A 16,420-nucleotide genomic window follows, 5' to 3' on the forward strand; every position below is an offset into this window, starting at 1 on the left:
GTCAAAATATCGAAGAGGATTCGCTAGGGCGGCCAAAAGTGACCGCCCCAGCGAGCATTTTGGTCTGGCCGAGGATTTTTTGCGCAAGTGTCTCGCTAGGGCGGTCCAGCGAAACCAGGGACATGCTCGAGGAAATTTATGCGAGGACCTCTCGCTAGGGCGGTCAAAATATACCGCCCTAGCGAGAAGCGAGATTCGGGAAGATTTGTTTCCAACTTTTTATGGACTCTATCGGACACCTAAACCTAATACACGAGATCAGCGACTTTTTTTTGGACTTTATCATATTTTTCATCACTTCTCTTGGAGGGGAGGCTAGAAAAAGGAGATTTTCAAAGACCTCGAGATTTCCACGCGTCGTGGCCGTCATCCATCGTCATCTTTAGTATTTTCATTATTCAGTATTTTATTTCTTACATTGATTGTTGGTTTTTATCATGAATTTCAGTAGCTAAACTCTAGATTTGTTGGGATTTGAGGGGATCCTACCCCGTACTCGGTGTTTAACATATTCGACGTTTTTATTAGTGATTTGTTTATGCTATTGTTCTTTCTTGTTTCAATCGAAGCCTAGCTAACATCCTTTTATTATTCATGTTGTTGATGATTTCGATAGAACAATTAACAATAGGATCAAATAGTATAAACCACAAATTTACAATTTTAGTAGATATACGGAATTGGGTACGTGTCGATAGTGATAGTTCACCCAGATGAAAGCTAGTGGATTCCATAGAATGTAATGCAATCTTGAACTGTTAAATAATTGAGGACACTTGAGTACTGCATGTTTATGATTAGTATTAATATAGCTCGACAGAGTATATTAATTAGTCTAGGAATTCCGTCGAATGCACGAGTAAAAGTCGAGTGTAATTATTTAAACACGAGTGGTAGGTGAACTGCTAATTCCCAAAAAATTCATTTCTCAATTGATTTAATCCAAATTAATCATTGCTTTCTTGAATACGTCTTCTTTGCATTTTAATTATTTTAGTTGTTTAATTTACATTAGTTTAATCATCAACTCCTTTTATCGTTGCTAAAGAAATTTTACTTGAAAATAAAAATAGTGTAACGCAGTCCTTGTGGAACGATACTCGTATTCACTTACGTTTATTATAACTTGACTATCGTGCACTTGCGATATTTAAATCGAGCTTTCATTTATAAAATAAATTTTGGGACTATTCAATGTGCAAGTTTTGCTCGATCAAGTTTCTGGCGCCGTTGCCGGGGACTGTTGATTCACAATTTTTTATTTTTCATTTAAATTCTTTAGTATTATTTATTTTATTGTTATTTGATACTCTCATTGTGTTGCAGATTTTTCTTATGGTGCATGCGAAGATCACTCGAGATTAAGCTTGAGCCTTTTGACCCCGAGATTGAACGCACAGCTAGACGTCGACTACAGCAGCAAAGAGTGAAGGAAAGAATGGAAGACTGATCAACACAGAGAGGAGCCAAGGCGTATACCGATGATGGATTATGCACAGCCGTCTCTTGATGGAGCACGTCCAAGCATCGTAAGACCAGTCATCCGAGCTAATCAGTTTGAGATCAAGCCAGCTATCATTTAGATGATTCAGAACACTTTCCAATTTGGGGGAAGTGCACTTGACGACCCTAATTCTCACATAGCTGACTTTCTTGAAATTTGTGATACTTTTAAGTTTAATGGCGTGTCTGATGATGCTGTTAGTTTGCGTTTATTTCCATTTTCACTGAGAGATAAAGCTAAGTCGTGGTTAAACTGTTTGCCTGTAGGGTCTATTACTACATGGGAGGATATGACAAAGGCATTCCTGATCAAGTACTTTCCTCCGTCGAAGACTATGAAGCTTAGAGCCGACATTACTACTTTTGCTCAATATGAGCAAGAGTCACTTTACGAGGCATGGGAGCGCTACAAGGACTTGTTGAGGAGATGTCCATACCATGAGCTGCCTCTTGGGTTAGTTGTTCAAACTTTCTACTACGGTCTGCTTACTCCTAACCGTACTATGATAGATGTTGCTGCTTGTGGTAACTTACTGAGAAAAACGGCTGAGGAAGGATATGAGTTATTGGAAGAGATGGCTGCTAGTAGCTATCATCCTCAGTCTGATAGGCAGAGACGAGGTGCTGGAGTTATTCAAGTTAATGATTTGTCGGCGGTTTCAGCACAGTTAGAGGCTTTGAATAGAAAGATTGATGGGATGAGCATGAGTGGGTCGGCTATGCGTCTGCAAGAAATTTTCTGTGATAAGTGTGGGGGTGAGCATGACGTGCAGGATTGCCAAGATGGCAATCCATTCTATGTGCCTGAGGGAGCACCGGTAAAACAAGTGGGATTCCAGAACCGTCCTAGAAATGACCCTTATTCGAACACATATAATCCGGGATGGAGGAATCACCCAAACTTTTCATGGGGAGGTCAAAACAACCAAAATCGCCAACAAAGAGGTCCACCGTATGGGATGCACAAAGGATTCAAGCCATAACCGCCTCGGGAGGAGAAGTCCAATTTAGAGCAAATGATGACTAAATTTATTTCTGCAACAGAGACGAGATTTCAGAACCAAGATGCATCCATAAAGGGGTTAGAGAATCAAATTGGACAATTGGCTAAGTTGATTGCTAATAGGGAGCAAGGAGCTTTGCCAAGCAACACGAAAACTAACCCAAGAGAACATGTGAAGGCTGTGGAATTGTGTAGTGGAAAAGCACTCGAGTCTAATGAGGAAAAGACCAAGCACGGTGAGGATGAGGTGGAAAATCGAGGAGGTAAGTCTTCTAACTCTACATCTACACCTATTGCACAGAATAAAATTTTTATCCCTCCACCTTTTCCTGCAGCAATGAAGAAAGCTAAATTAGATGCACAATTTGGTAAATTTCTTGAGATATTTAAAAAATTGCATATTAACATTCCTTTTGCTGATGCTTTATTGAATATGCCAAGTTATGCAAAATTTTTGAAAGATATCTTAGCAAATAAGCGGAAGCTAGAAGATCATATGACGGTGAATTTGACTGAAAATTGCTCCGCTTTAGTTCAAAACAAGATGCCTCCTAAGCAAAAAGATCCAGGGAGTTTCTCTATACCTTGCATTATTGGTGACATTAATTTTCATAAAGCTCTATGTGATCTTGGTGCGAGTATTAATCTGATGCCTTTTTCTGTGTTTAGGAGACTGGGATTAGGTGAGCCCAAGCCAACTAGGATGTCGTTGCAGCTGGCTGACAGATCTGTCAAGTATCCACGTGGGATTATCGAAGATGTTTTGGTGAAAGTGGATAAGTTTATTTTTCCTGCAGATTTTGTGGTACTTGACATGGAGGAAGATTTAGAGATGCCTTTAATCCTAGGGAGACCGTTTCTGGCTACAAGGAAAGCATTTCGAATATTTTAGTAATAATTTACGTAAATAGTCGCGAGACGAGAATTTCCCGGGGAGATCACCCATCCTAGAGCTGCGTTCGTCCAAGCACGTATAACCCCGAGGTTCTGATGCGGCGAGAGAAGAGCCGCGTTTTGTCTCTCGCCGCCCGGCCCACACGTACTCGAGGGATATAAGAATAAACAGCCCACTCAATGTTGGGTGCGATCATACCAGCACTAATGCACCAGATCCCATCAGAACTCTGAAGTTAAGCGTGCTTGGGCGAGAGCAGTACTAGGATGGGTGGCCCCCTGGGAAGTCCTTGTGTTGCACCCCTTTCCGTGTTTTTATATTTTTGATTCTTCGATCGGGACCATATAAGACATGTGAAATTTTCGTAGCTCTGGAGCACGTCGGATTTGGACAAAACTGTATGCTAATTTGATTGTAAACGGGCTAAAAAACGAGACTCATGACTCCGCCATGAGCTGGCAAGATTTTAGCCGAACTCCTTCTCTAAGACCCTCTAATTTGCGATTTTCCGCTTTTGGTAAGTTTCCGTTTCCCGGGACATCGGAATAGGAAGGTCGAAATTCGATTCTGGTTTACTGATTGATGTTGAAGAGGGGAAATTGAGACTGAGAGTTGGAGAAGAAAAAATTATTTTTGATGTCCTCAATACTCTCAAGCACACAATGCACAATGATAGTTGTTTTCGTATTGATGTCTTGGATTCTCTCGTTTGTGATTTTATGCAGGATGGATTGAAAGAACCATTGGAGGCCACTCTCACTACTGAAAAGCAGGAGGACGAGCTAGACGAGGAAAAGATGGAGATGGTAGCTCACTTGAATGCCATTCCACCTTGGAGAAAGCAAGTGAGGCTTAGACTAGAGGAATTGGGAGACAGAAAAGATTTAATGCCTCAAAAGTCAAGCCTAGAGGAGCCACCTACTGTGGAGCTCAAACCACTACCTCCGCATCTCAAGTACGTATATTTAGGAGAAAATAATAAATTGCCTGTTATTATTTCCTCTTCTTTGACAGATGATATGGAGAGTAAGCTCTTGGGAGTCCTCAAGGAGCATAAAGGAGCATTCGCTTGGAAGGTTTCAGACATAAAAGGGATAAGTCCTTCGATCTGCATGCACAAAATTCTGATGGAAGATAAATACTCACCTCTAGCACAACCACAAAGGAGACTCAATCCAAAGATGCAAGAGGTAGTAAAAGCTTAAACAATTAAACTTCTGGATGCAGGTATTATCTATATTATCTCTGATAGTGCGTGGGTAATTCCTGTACAATGTGTGCCTAAAAAGGGTGGGATTACTGTTATTACTAATGAAAAAAATAAGTTGATTCCCACTAGAACTGTTACGGGTTGGCGTGTGTGCATAGATTATAGGAAATTGAATGATGCAACCCGTAAAGATCACTTTCCCTTGCCATTTATCGATCAAATGATTGAACGATTAGCAGGTCATGAATTTTATTGCTTTTTAGATGGATATTCGGGATACAATCAACTCACAATTGCACCTGAGGACCAAGAGAAAACTACTTTCACTTGCCCTTATGGTACTTTTGCGTTTATGCGTATGCCCTTTGGTTTATGCAATGCACCTGCAACATTTCAAAGATGCATGACCGCTATCTTTCATGACATGATTGTAAATTTCCTTGAAATTTTTATGGATGATTTCTCTATTTTTGGCTCCTCATTTAATGAATGTTTAGAGAATTTGAACTTGGTGTTAATTAGATGTGAAGAGAGCAATTTGGTGTTAAATTGGGAGAAGTGTCATTTTATGGTTCAAGAGGGGATTGTGTTAGGACACAAGGTATCAGAGAATGGAATTGAGGTCGACAAGGCCAAGGTGGAAGTAATCAAAAACCTACCACCACCTTCATCAATAAAAGGAGTTAGAAGTTTCCTAGGGCATGCTGGTTTTTATAGGCGTTTTATTAAAGATTTTTCTAAAATTGCTAAACCTTTATCCTCTTTGTTGATGAAAGATGTTGAATTTAATTTTGATTCTACTTGTCTGCATGCATTCGAGACACTCAAGGAAAGCTTGGTGACAGCACCTATTCTGACTGTCCCTGATTGGGAGTTACCGTTTGAGGTGATGTGCGATGCTAGTGATACAGCTGTTGGTGTGGTGCTGGGTCAAAGGAAGAACAAGGTATTTCATACCATCTACTATGCAAGTAAGACTTTAAATGATGCTCAATTGAATTACGCTACTACTGAAAAGGAATTACTTGCTATAGTATTTGCTTTCGACAAATTTCATTCATACCTTGTTCTGTCTAAAGTAACTGTGTATACAGATCATTCTGCCCTAAAATACTTGCTTGCTAAGAAAGATGCGAAACCTAGGTTAATTAGGTGGATTTTATTATTGCAAGAATTTGATCTCGAGATTCGAGATAAAAAGGGTGTGGAAAATGTAGTTGCTGATCATCTGTCTAGGCTTGAGCATGTTAGAATTAAGGGCAGTGACGATGATATAGATGACTGATTTCCTGATGAACAATTGCTTGAGATGAAACATTGTCCATGATATGCAAATTTCGCTAACTTTCTTGTCACAGGCACACCTCCACCAAACCTATCGTTTCACCAACGAAAGAAATTCTTTTCTGACGTAAAATACTATTTTTGGGAGGAACCGTTTTTGTTTAAAATTTGTGCAGATTCCATGATAAGACGGTGTGTTGCGGAGGAAGAGTTTGATCAAATTCTCAACCATTGCCATGACCGTGAGGTAGGTGGTCATTTCGGACCAATAAGGACGGCATCCAAGGTACTTGAATGTGGCTTTTATTGGCCAACTCTCTTTAAAGATGCTCGTTCTTATGTGCTACATTGTGATAAATGCCAGCGGACAGGTAACATCTCTAACCGTCACGAAATGCCTTTAAATAATATCATTGAGTGTGAGGTTTTTGATGTGTGGGGGATAGACTTTATGGGACCGTTTCCTAGTTCTTTAACGAAAAAATACATCTTGGTTGCGGTGGATTATGTGTCTAAGTGGGTAGAGGCGGAAGCGTATGCCACTAATGATGCTCAAGTGGTCCTAAATTTTTTAAAGAAAAACATTTTTAACCGATTTGGAACACCACGAGCAATCATTAGTGATGGTGGCACGCATTTTTGCAACAAACTATTTGAAAAACTTTTGAGCAAATATGGTGTCACACATAAGATATCTACCCCCTATCACCCCCAGACGAGTGGTCAAGTGGAAGTGTCGAACCGAGAGATAAAGCGAATTTTGGAGAAAGTGGTAGGTGTCAATAGGAAAGATTGGTCGGTGAGGTTAGACGATGCTCTGTGGGCATATAGGACTGCTTTTAAAACACCTATAGGCACTACACCGTATAGGCTTTTGTTTGGTAAATCATGTCATCTACCTGTAGAGTTAGAGCATCGGGCATATTGGGCAACAAAAGCACTAAACTTTAACTTTATTGATGCAGGTGAACGATGTTTGCTTCAACTAGATCAGTTGGAGGAATTCCGGAATCTGGCCTATGATCTAGCACTGTCATACAAAGAAAAGACAAAGAAGGCTCATGATAGGCGGATCATCGAAAGAGAATTCAAAGAAGGTGAAAACGTCCTGCTCTACAACTCCCGGTTGTGACTATTTCCCGGAAAACTGAAGTCACGATGGTCCGGTCCATTCGTGATTTCGAAAGTATACCCATCGGGAGCGGTAGAGTTGAAAGATGGGAAGGATGGGACATTTACGGTCAATGACCAGCGCCTTAAGCACTACATGGGTGGCACAATCGAGCCACAACTTGGAATCACCAGGTTCCAAGACATGCCGAACTGAGACGGACCGACAGTCAAGCTCTCGACTATAAATTGAGAACTACTTTTCTTCCCCTTCTCTTGCATTTGATTTAATTTTTCTTTCGTGTCGATTTGTTTATTTTCTCTTGCTCTTGTTTAGTTCTATATTTAAAAAAAATAAAATAAAAATAAAAATAAAATTTGGTGTGCACAGCCGTGAAGCTTCCGCTCGGGCGGGAATTTATATCCGCCCGGGCGCGCCCTTTTCAAAAAAATTTCGAGGACCATCCGCCCGGGTGGAAACTTACATCCGCCCGGGCGTGCCCTTTTCAAAAAAAAAAATTTGAGGAATATCCGCCCGGGCGGAAACTTATAGCCGCCCGGGCGGATCGCGCAGACTTAAAATCTGCTACACTTTTTTCTCCTCTCCCCACTCGAAACCCTCGCCACCCTTTCCGAATTTTTCGCCCCCACTCTCTCAATCTCACTCAATTCATCTCTTCTCACCAAATTTCAGGTACAATCGTGTACCCTCACCTTCACCGAGTATCAAGACGCAATTTTTCCTGTCAAGAACTCGACTCTCCGACGAACCCAAGCGATTTCCGGCCACCGCCGCCTCTTTTTCTAGCCTCCCCTCCAGTCTCGACATGGCGCCCAAAAGATCCAAAGTAACTCATGGTGCTTCTAGTTCTCGTTCCACTCCATCGATGTTTGTGAATGAAAAATCTAGGGAGAGATTTGAACATGCTAGAATACATAGGAAAATAATCCCTGAGCGTGGATTTAGCTCGTTTATTATCGATCAATTTTCGGAGTCCCAAGTAGAAAGAAGAGGGTGGAATATCTTTGTAGCACAACCGAATGCAGCAGTGGTTCCGGTTGTGCGTGAATTTTATGCCAATGCTCCGGAGGGGAATGAGTCTAAGGCATTTGTGAGGGGACATCTAGTCCCGTATGATTCCAAGACGATCAATGAAATGTTGGGTTTACCGTCGGTGGACGTTTCGGTGTTTCAGGCGTGGGTGCTTAACCCGGATTATGATTTGATCATTCGCACACTCTGTTATCCGGGCACCACGTGGAAACAACCAGGGACTTATACGATCTTTCTTGAAAAATTTTTGAAAGTGGAGGAGGCATTGTGGTATGCATTCTTGTCTAAGAGATTGATTCCGGTCGGTCATACGAGTGATGTGCAGCGTGAGCGAGCGGTTGTTCTTTATGCCATCTGTACTGGGATGGTGATTGATGTGGGCAGGCTCATTTTCGGACAGCTTAACATGTATTAATAGCAGCAATTTGGCTTTTTACTTCCCGACGATAGTGACTGAGCTGTGTGCCCGAGCGGGGGTGATATTCGCAGATGATGATGAGTGGTTACCGCCGATGAGAGTCATTGATGAGGCTCTTTATAAATCCAAGAGGGAGAAAAGACAGGCTGAGCTGCCCGAGGAGGTATTTTTCGATTATGGGAGAGCAGCTCAACCACCTCCGGCCTTAGGACATGCACCACCACCTCCGCAGCCACGCCGCCGTGCCATGCGAGATCGCGTCGACGAATTGGGCGCTTGGGCCAATTATCAGACTCAGTACCAGGCCGTTAATCAGGCTCACATTCAGAACATCGAATACTTGGTGCAGGGGATCTCAACTCATTTGGGCATCGACACTTCCGGACGGCCACCTACACCCGCATACCTGCCACCCTTCCATTTTCAGTACAATTATCCTATGCCCCCAGCAGCTGAAGAGGGAGTTCCACCGCCAGAGAATGAGGAGGAGGATGATTTCTGATCAGGGGAGTTTACTGTTTCCCCTTTCTTTTTATTTTGCATATTCTGTCTTTGCATTTACATTCATGAGTTTTTATGTTTTTAGTGTTTGTTTCGTTTTGTGCAATGAGGACATTGCACAACTCTAGTATGAGGGGGGTAGATTGTTATGTTTGCTTAGTTAATTGGTTTTAAGTTCGTTGCATTTCTTTTGTTTGGTGGAGTTTATATTACTTTGGTGGTGTCAAGTTTCAGTTATGGGAGTTTATTTGGTGTTGTTAGTATTGCTTGTTTTGAGTTGGTTGTTTTTAATCTGTTATAGTATTGCATGTTTGGTGTCGTTTATGGTGAGAAGACATAGTTTATGAGCCAATGATGATGTTGAATTGATAGTATACAAAAGTATTGATAGGGTCACTTCATGAATGGTACTCTTGATTGTTAAAGCATGAATTTGGTACAAAGTTTGAACTTTTTGAGCACATATGTGTGGGGACTAGAATTTTGTAGGAATAATGGTGAAATTTGAAGGTTTTGTGTGGTTAACTTGAAAGGAATCATTTATGAGTTGATTTAGCATGTAAACCCGTGAAAATAAGTCACTAATTGGGACCTTGAATGAGAACATTTGATTTGCCTTGAACTTTACATATACCCCCTTTTCAATGCACTGAATTAAAATATCATACCCCTAACCAGCTGTAATCCAAAGTTATATATTCATAGCCTAGGGAGTACATGTGTGAAAATTGTGCATCTTAAAAAAAAAAGAAAAAGAAAAAGAAAGGGAGATGTAAGGTGAGGGGGAGCCGAAATAAAAGGAATGAAATTCTATTCCTAGGCTAAAAGTTGGAAATGTAAGGAGACGAGGAAAGTCAGACGAAAAGTCTTGACGATTGCACAATGAAAATGATCGGTGTACTCCCAACTTTTAGCCACTTGAGCTTATTTTCCTTCTTTTCGACACCCTTATCTGCACTTAAGAATTGAATAAAGTTCAATTTATGGTTAGTGATAAATGGACACGGGGGGTGCATGCTAGTGAGACTTGTATTGAAGTGTTAATTGAGTGACTCGCATGATTTGATGATTGATCTATTCGAAGTATGAATGACTAGACCCATCATGACACACACGCACGTTCAAATTAGTGTCAAGATTTATGTGTAGATGAGAATGAATATTCGTTTGTGATTTGACTTGATTATGATTTTTATGTGGGAAAGTTCACTGAGGCATGAGCATAAAAGTTGTTAACTCACCATTGACATTTACTTGTGTTGGTTATTTCTTGTTTGAGTATTTTGTGTTTGTTTAGAATCTCGTGCTTTAACCTATTTTGCTCGAGGGCGAGCAAAAGGTTAGTATGAGGGGGTTGATAGGACTCGTTTTTACGTGTTTTAAGTGTTGGTTTTGAGTCGCATTCATGCATCATATTAGTTTGTTTTAGTTTAATTTTGCATTTTTTTAGCATTATCTAGCATGTGGTTGATCTCGTGTATTTTGTGGTTATTTTGTAGGAATTGAACCAAAAAGTGGGAGAAAATTTGTCAAAATATCGAAGAGAATTCGCTGGGGCGGTCAAAAGTGACCGCCCAGCGAGCATTTTGGTCTGGCCGAGGATTTTTTGCGCAAGTGTCTCGCTAGGGCGGTCAAAAGTGACCGCCCCAGCGAAACCAGGGACATGCTCGAGGAAATTTATGCGAGGACCTCTCGCTAGGGCGGTCAAAATATACCGCCCTAGCGAGAAGCGAGATTCGGGAAGATTTGTTTCCAACTTTTTATGGACTCTATCGGACACCTAAACCTAATACACGAGATCAGCGACTTTTTTTTGGACTTTATCATATTTTTCATCACTTCTCTTGGAGGGGATGCTAGAAAAAGGAGATTTTCGAAGACCTCGAGATTTCCACGCGTCGTGGCCGTCATCCATCGTCATCTTTAGTATTTTCATTATTCAGTATTTTATTTCTTACATTGATTGTTGGTTTTTATCATGAATTTCAGTAGCTAAACTCTAGATTTGTTGGGATTTGAGGGGATCCTACCCCGTACTCGGTGTTTAACATTATTTCTCGACGTTTTTATTAGTGATTTGTTTATGCTATTGTTCTTTCTTGTTTCAATCGAAGCCTAGCTAACTTCCTTTGATTAATTCATGTTGTTGATGATTTCGATAGAACAATTAACAATATGATCAAATAGTATAAACCACAGATTTACAATTTTAGTAGATATACGGAATTGGGTACGTGTCGATAGTGATAGTTCACCCGGATGAAAGCTAGTGGATTCCATAGAATGTAATGCAATCTTGAACTGTTAAATAATTGAGGACACTTGAGTACTGCATGTCTATGATTAGTATTAATATAGCTCGACAGAGTATATTAATTAGTCTAGGGAATTCCGTCGAATGCACGAGTAAAAGTCGAGTGTAATTATTTAAACACGAGTGGTAGGTGAACTGCTAATTCCCAAAAAATTCATTTCTCAATTGATTTAATCCAAATTAATCATTGCTTTCTTGAATACGTCTTCTTTGCATTTTAATTATTTTAGTTGTTTAATTTACATTAGTTTAATCATCAACTCATTTTATCGTTGCTAAAGAAATTTTACTTGAAAATAAAAATAGTGCAACGCAGTCCTTGTGGAACGATACTCGTATTCACTTACGTTTATTATAACTTGACTATCGTGCACTTGCGATATTTAAATCGAGCTTTCATTTATAAAATAAATTTTGAGATTATTCACTGTGCAAGTTTTGCTCGATCACAAGGCATCCAACTCTTCAACTTATCAACATGATCACTGATGGGATCGATTAGGGGGGTAATCGTTGAGCTACAATAGCTCGGTTCTTGAAATATTGAACACCGATGAATTAAATCAAGTTTGATATGAAATGAAGCGAAAATCACTCGAAATAATTCTTCGTAGAAACCGAATAAATATTTTGTAAAGCATTTAAAATATATGCAAGTTGAATGAGTAAAAATATTTTAGTTGAAGCATTTTATCAAATATTTGGTATGCAATATTTCGGTATTTGAATAACACATAAAATACTTCAACAATGCATCTTTAAAATAATGGAAAATGATAAGTAAATGCAATAAACAAATAGACACAAATTGGTTTATAGATGTTCGGAGACTTCAAATGCTCCTATGTCACCCCTTCTTCCCCTTGAGAAGGATTCACTAGAACACTTTGATTTATACAACTCTTTGTACAAATCCACTCAGCTAGGACTTACCCACTGCCAAAAATGAACTCCTAGCTCTCAAGATTGTAGACATCACCTCACAAGCAGCATATTGTTTAGTGTCTCATAAGCAAAGACTACAAATAGAATGTTTTATGTCTTTGTGTAAAGACCCACTCAACTAATCTTTGAAGTTCAACTCTCTTGTATAAGTGTGAGTGATTGTGTGTGAGGAATTTATCCTTTACATTGTACATCTCAAATGTATTCTCACACAAGAGCTTGTGCTCTCAACTAGCTTACTTCTTCATGCTAACTGCCCCTTCTTGAATCCCCTTCAAAAGCTCTTGTTTGATCTTCTAGATGTTGTATTTATAGGATCCAACAATGATATATACGTTAGATACAAGAATATGACCTTTTGGAAAGTTTCTGTACTGTTTCTGCAATTGCAACAGTCAAATTCACCTTGCTAGACATTTTCCCGACTGCTCAACTCTGGTCAACTCAACTGGTCGTTCAGTACAACTGGTCAGCAGCCGGTTCAGTTCAGTTGGTCTACTGCTGGTTCAGTTCAGTTCAGTTCAGCTGGTTCAGTTCAACTGGTTTGGTTCAGTTGGTCTGGTTGAGTTTCAGTTGGTCAACTACTGGTTCTGTTCAATTTCTCAACTAATGGTTCAGTTCAATTCAGCTGGTATGTTGAAATCAGCCTAGCTGATTTCAGTTTGTGCAGAACCAGTAAATTCATCGTCATTTATCAGCATCTTAAACTTCAATTCAGACTTTGACTTCTGAAGATGATTTGTAGATCATCATCTTATCTTTCCAACACATATTGAATCGATTCATTCCAATAACTGAGCTGAGAGATATGACCAAATTACCGCAACTGCTCAAACCCAACTGATTGTTGTTTTCATGTAATCAGTTCGTTAATTCAGCGATTAGTTACACCTTGATAACATCCGAATTTGCCCAACTGACGTGAAATAATACTTGTCCTAAATTAGGTTTTCAGATCATTCCATTTGGCGGATTGTCATTTGGACCTTCCAGTTGGGCGATATCATCAAAATACCTAAGCTTGCCAGAAATTCAATTTGTGCAGAACTCAGTTTCAGCTTGCTTCTTGTGTTTGTAACTTCACACATGAGTAAATATGTTAGAAATACAATAACAAGTTTTGTTAACATCAAAATAAAGATTGCGAACATGAAATGTTCTAACAATTTCCCCCTTTTTGATGATCACAAAACTTGGATAAACAATCGATTCAACTAACATATTTCTCCCCCTTTTTGCTTGAATCAAAAAATCATATTTTCAAAACATTTTAAACAAAATTTTCTCCCCTTAAATTTTTTAAAAATAATCTCTTCAATAAAAATACAATGAGTTCTCCCCATATATTTTTAAAATTTTGAAAATTATAAAAAAAGAGGGATAGCTAACCAATTTTCTACATGGCTCATTTTCTGCTGCAGCACAAATGATCTGCTTTCAACAAATAAACTGTATTTTTTCGAGCATAATAGGCTGTAAATTTTATACTTCTGTAAACCTTTACGAGTCTAGTTTTCAAAGAAGAAAGCGGTTTGTCATTTGGACACTTGAGCAAGGAGATATGTCAATTTTTCTACGGTCGCTGCAAGCTGCACGAAAATTCAGTTTTGCCTATATATGTTTAAAAAATCTGAAATTTTATAATTTTAAACATCAAAATCAGTTTCCGTGTTCTTTCAAAAACAACCCGCTCTGATACCAATTGATGGAATCGATTAGAGGGGTAATCGTTGAGCTACAATAGCACGGTTTTTGAAATATTGAATACCGATGAATTAAATCAAGTTTGATATGAAATCAAGCGGAAAACACTCGAAATAATTCTTCGTAGAAATCGATTAAATATTTTGTAAAGCATTTAAAATATATGCAAGTTGAATGAGTAAAAATATTTTAGTTGAAGAATTTTATCAAACATTTGGTCTGCAATATTTTAGTATTTGAAGAACACATAAAATGCTTCAACAATGCATCTTTAAAATAATGGAAATGATAAGTAAATTTAATAAAAAAATAGACACGAATTTTTTTTATGGATGTTCGGAGACTTCAAATGCTCCTACGTCACCCCTTCTTCCTCTTGGAAAGGATTTACTAGAAGACTTTGATTTATACAACTCTTTGTACAAACCCACTCAGCTAGGACTTACCCACTGCCTCCTAGCTCTCAAGATTGTAGGCATCACCTCACAATCAACATACTGTTTACTGCCTCTTATGCAAAGACTACAAGCACAATGTTTTACGTCGTTGTGTAAAGACACACTCAATTAATCTTTGAAGTTCAACTCTCTTGTATAAGTGTGAGTAATTTTGTGTGATGAATTTATCCTTTAGAATGTATATCTCAAATGTATCCTCACACAAGGGCTTGTGCTCTCAACTACTTGATTTCTTCATGCTAACTGCCCATGCTTTGAATCTCCTTCAAAAGCTCTTGTTTGATCTTCTAGATGTTGTATTTATAGGCTTCAACAATTATATATACGTTAGATACAAGAATATGACCGTTTGAAAAGTTTCTGTACTGTTTCTGCAATTATAACGGTTAAATTTGCCTTGCTGGACATTTTCCCGACGGGACAACTATGGTCAACTCAACAGGTCGTTCAGTTCAGCTGGTCAGCAGCTGGTTCAGTTCAGTTCATCTGGTCAGCAGCTGGTTCAGTTCAACTGGTTCGGTTCAGTTTGTCATCAACTGGTTTGGTTCAGTTGGTCAGCAGCTGGTTCAGTTCAGTTCAGCTGGTGTTTTGAAATCAGCCTAGCTGATTTCAGTTTGTGCAGAATTAGTAGCTTCATCATCATTTATCAGTATCTTAAGCTTCGATTCAGACTTTGACTTCTGAAGTTGATTTGTCGATCATCATCTTATCATTCCAACACATATTGAATCGCTTCATTCCAATAAATGAGTTGAGAGATATGACCAAATTACCGCAACTACGCAAACCCAACTGATTGCTGTTTTCGTATAATCAGTTTGTTGATGCAGCGATCAGTTAGACCTTGATAACATCCAAAATGTCCCAATAGACGTGAAATACGACTTGTGCCAAATTGATTTTTGAGATCATTCCAGTTGGCGGATTGTCATTTGGATCTTTTAGTTGAGAGATATCATCAAAAAACCAAAGCTTGCCAGAAATTCAGTTTGTGCAGAATTCAGTTTCAGCTTGCTTCTTGTATTTGCAACTTCACACATGAGTAAATATGTTAGAAATACAATAACAAGGTTTGTTAACATCAAAATCAAGATTGCGAACATGAAATGTTCCAACAATTACCCTCCTGGACAGTCAGCTCAAGAAACATCAGTAAAAGAATTTGCCGCTAATATTGACAAATATATTGCTCTAGAACAGCTTGCGGTTGTGGACTATTCTCATAAGGGAAAGCGGAAAGAAAAAGTCCCTATTGAATAATTCTCCCCTGAAAGACCACTCGACGCTGATATAATGCTGGAGACCATAGTTTCAGAACTGAACAATCTTGGTTCAAAGAATTGATTTGCAACGTCTCGAAAATTTGAAGGTCCACCTGAACCACATGCATGCAAGTTATTAAATTTATTTTGTATTTTATTAAATTGTTTTAAAGCATTAAATGCATGTTTATTTAATGAATCTATGTTTTAACACATGGTTTATTTAAATTTTCATGTATTAGGATTTTTAGTTGCATTTCGCGCTCGAACGAGGGACGGAGACCGAAGATATTCAGGAAAAATATTTTTATTGAATAATTATTTTTAATTACTTAATATGAGGCGTTTTAAATATGATTTTTTTTTAATAAAAATGGGCCTTGGTTGGGTGTTTTACCGGCCGAGTTATATTTTTAACGGTACACAAATTTTAGCAAATCGAGGAACTTTTTGAGGGCTCGAGCGATATTTTCAAAATTGTACATAAACGAAATATTTTTCGGGAGTGTGTATGAGCTTGTTGGGTTGGTTTTATTTCTTAATGGGCTTTACACCTTTTTAATTCTTTTGAAATGCAATTAGGGCCCATTAGTACACTTTATTTTAACTAAGTAACACCTAAACTAAAACCTAAACCCATTCCCCTCATAGCATCCACCCACCCATTATTCCAGCAGCCTCTCTCACGTTTTTCCGCAGCAAAGAACCAGCAGCCTTCGGCCTTCATGGCTTCTTCAAGAAAGCTTCTTCCCCGCCTCT

The 16,420-nt window shown here is 38.9% G+C and overlaps 2 non-coding genes across 2 annotated transcripts; one reads left to right on the top strand and one right to left on the bottom strand.

Annotated features, from left to right (window-relative positions):
* Nucleotides 1-1,841: 1,841 nt before the first annotated feature.
* Nucleotides 1,842-1,948, bottom strand: LOC140840352 (small nucleolar RNA R71). The gene has a single exon (XR_012119940.1). It is a non-coding gene; the product is annotated as a small nucleolar RNA R71 (small nucleolar RNA).
* Nucleotides 1,949-3,585: 1,637 nt separating this feature from the next.
* On the top strand, nt 3,586-3,704 carry LOC140840293 (5S ribosomal RNA). Its single transcript, XR_012119881.1, has one exon. It is a non-coding gene; the product is annotated as a 5S ribosomal RNA (ribosomal RNA).
* Nucleotides 3,705-16,420: the final 12,716 nt, after the last annotated feature.

The sequence above is a fragment of the Primulina eburnea genome, chromosome 8, assembly GCF_022965805.1.
Source record: "Primulina eburnea isolate SZY01 chromosome 8, ASM2296580v1, whole genome shotgun sequence".
Lineage (NCBI taxonomy): Eukaryota > Viridiplantae > Streptophyta > Magnoliopsida > Lamiales > Gesneriaceae > Primulina > Primulina eburnea.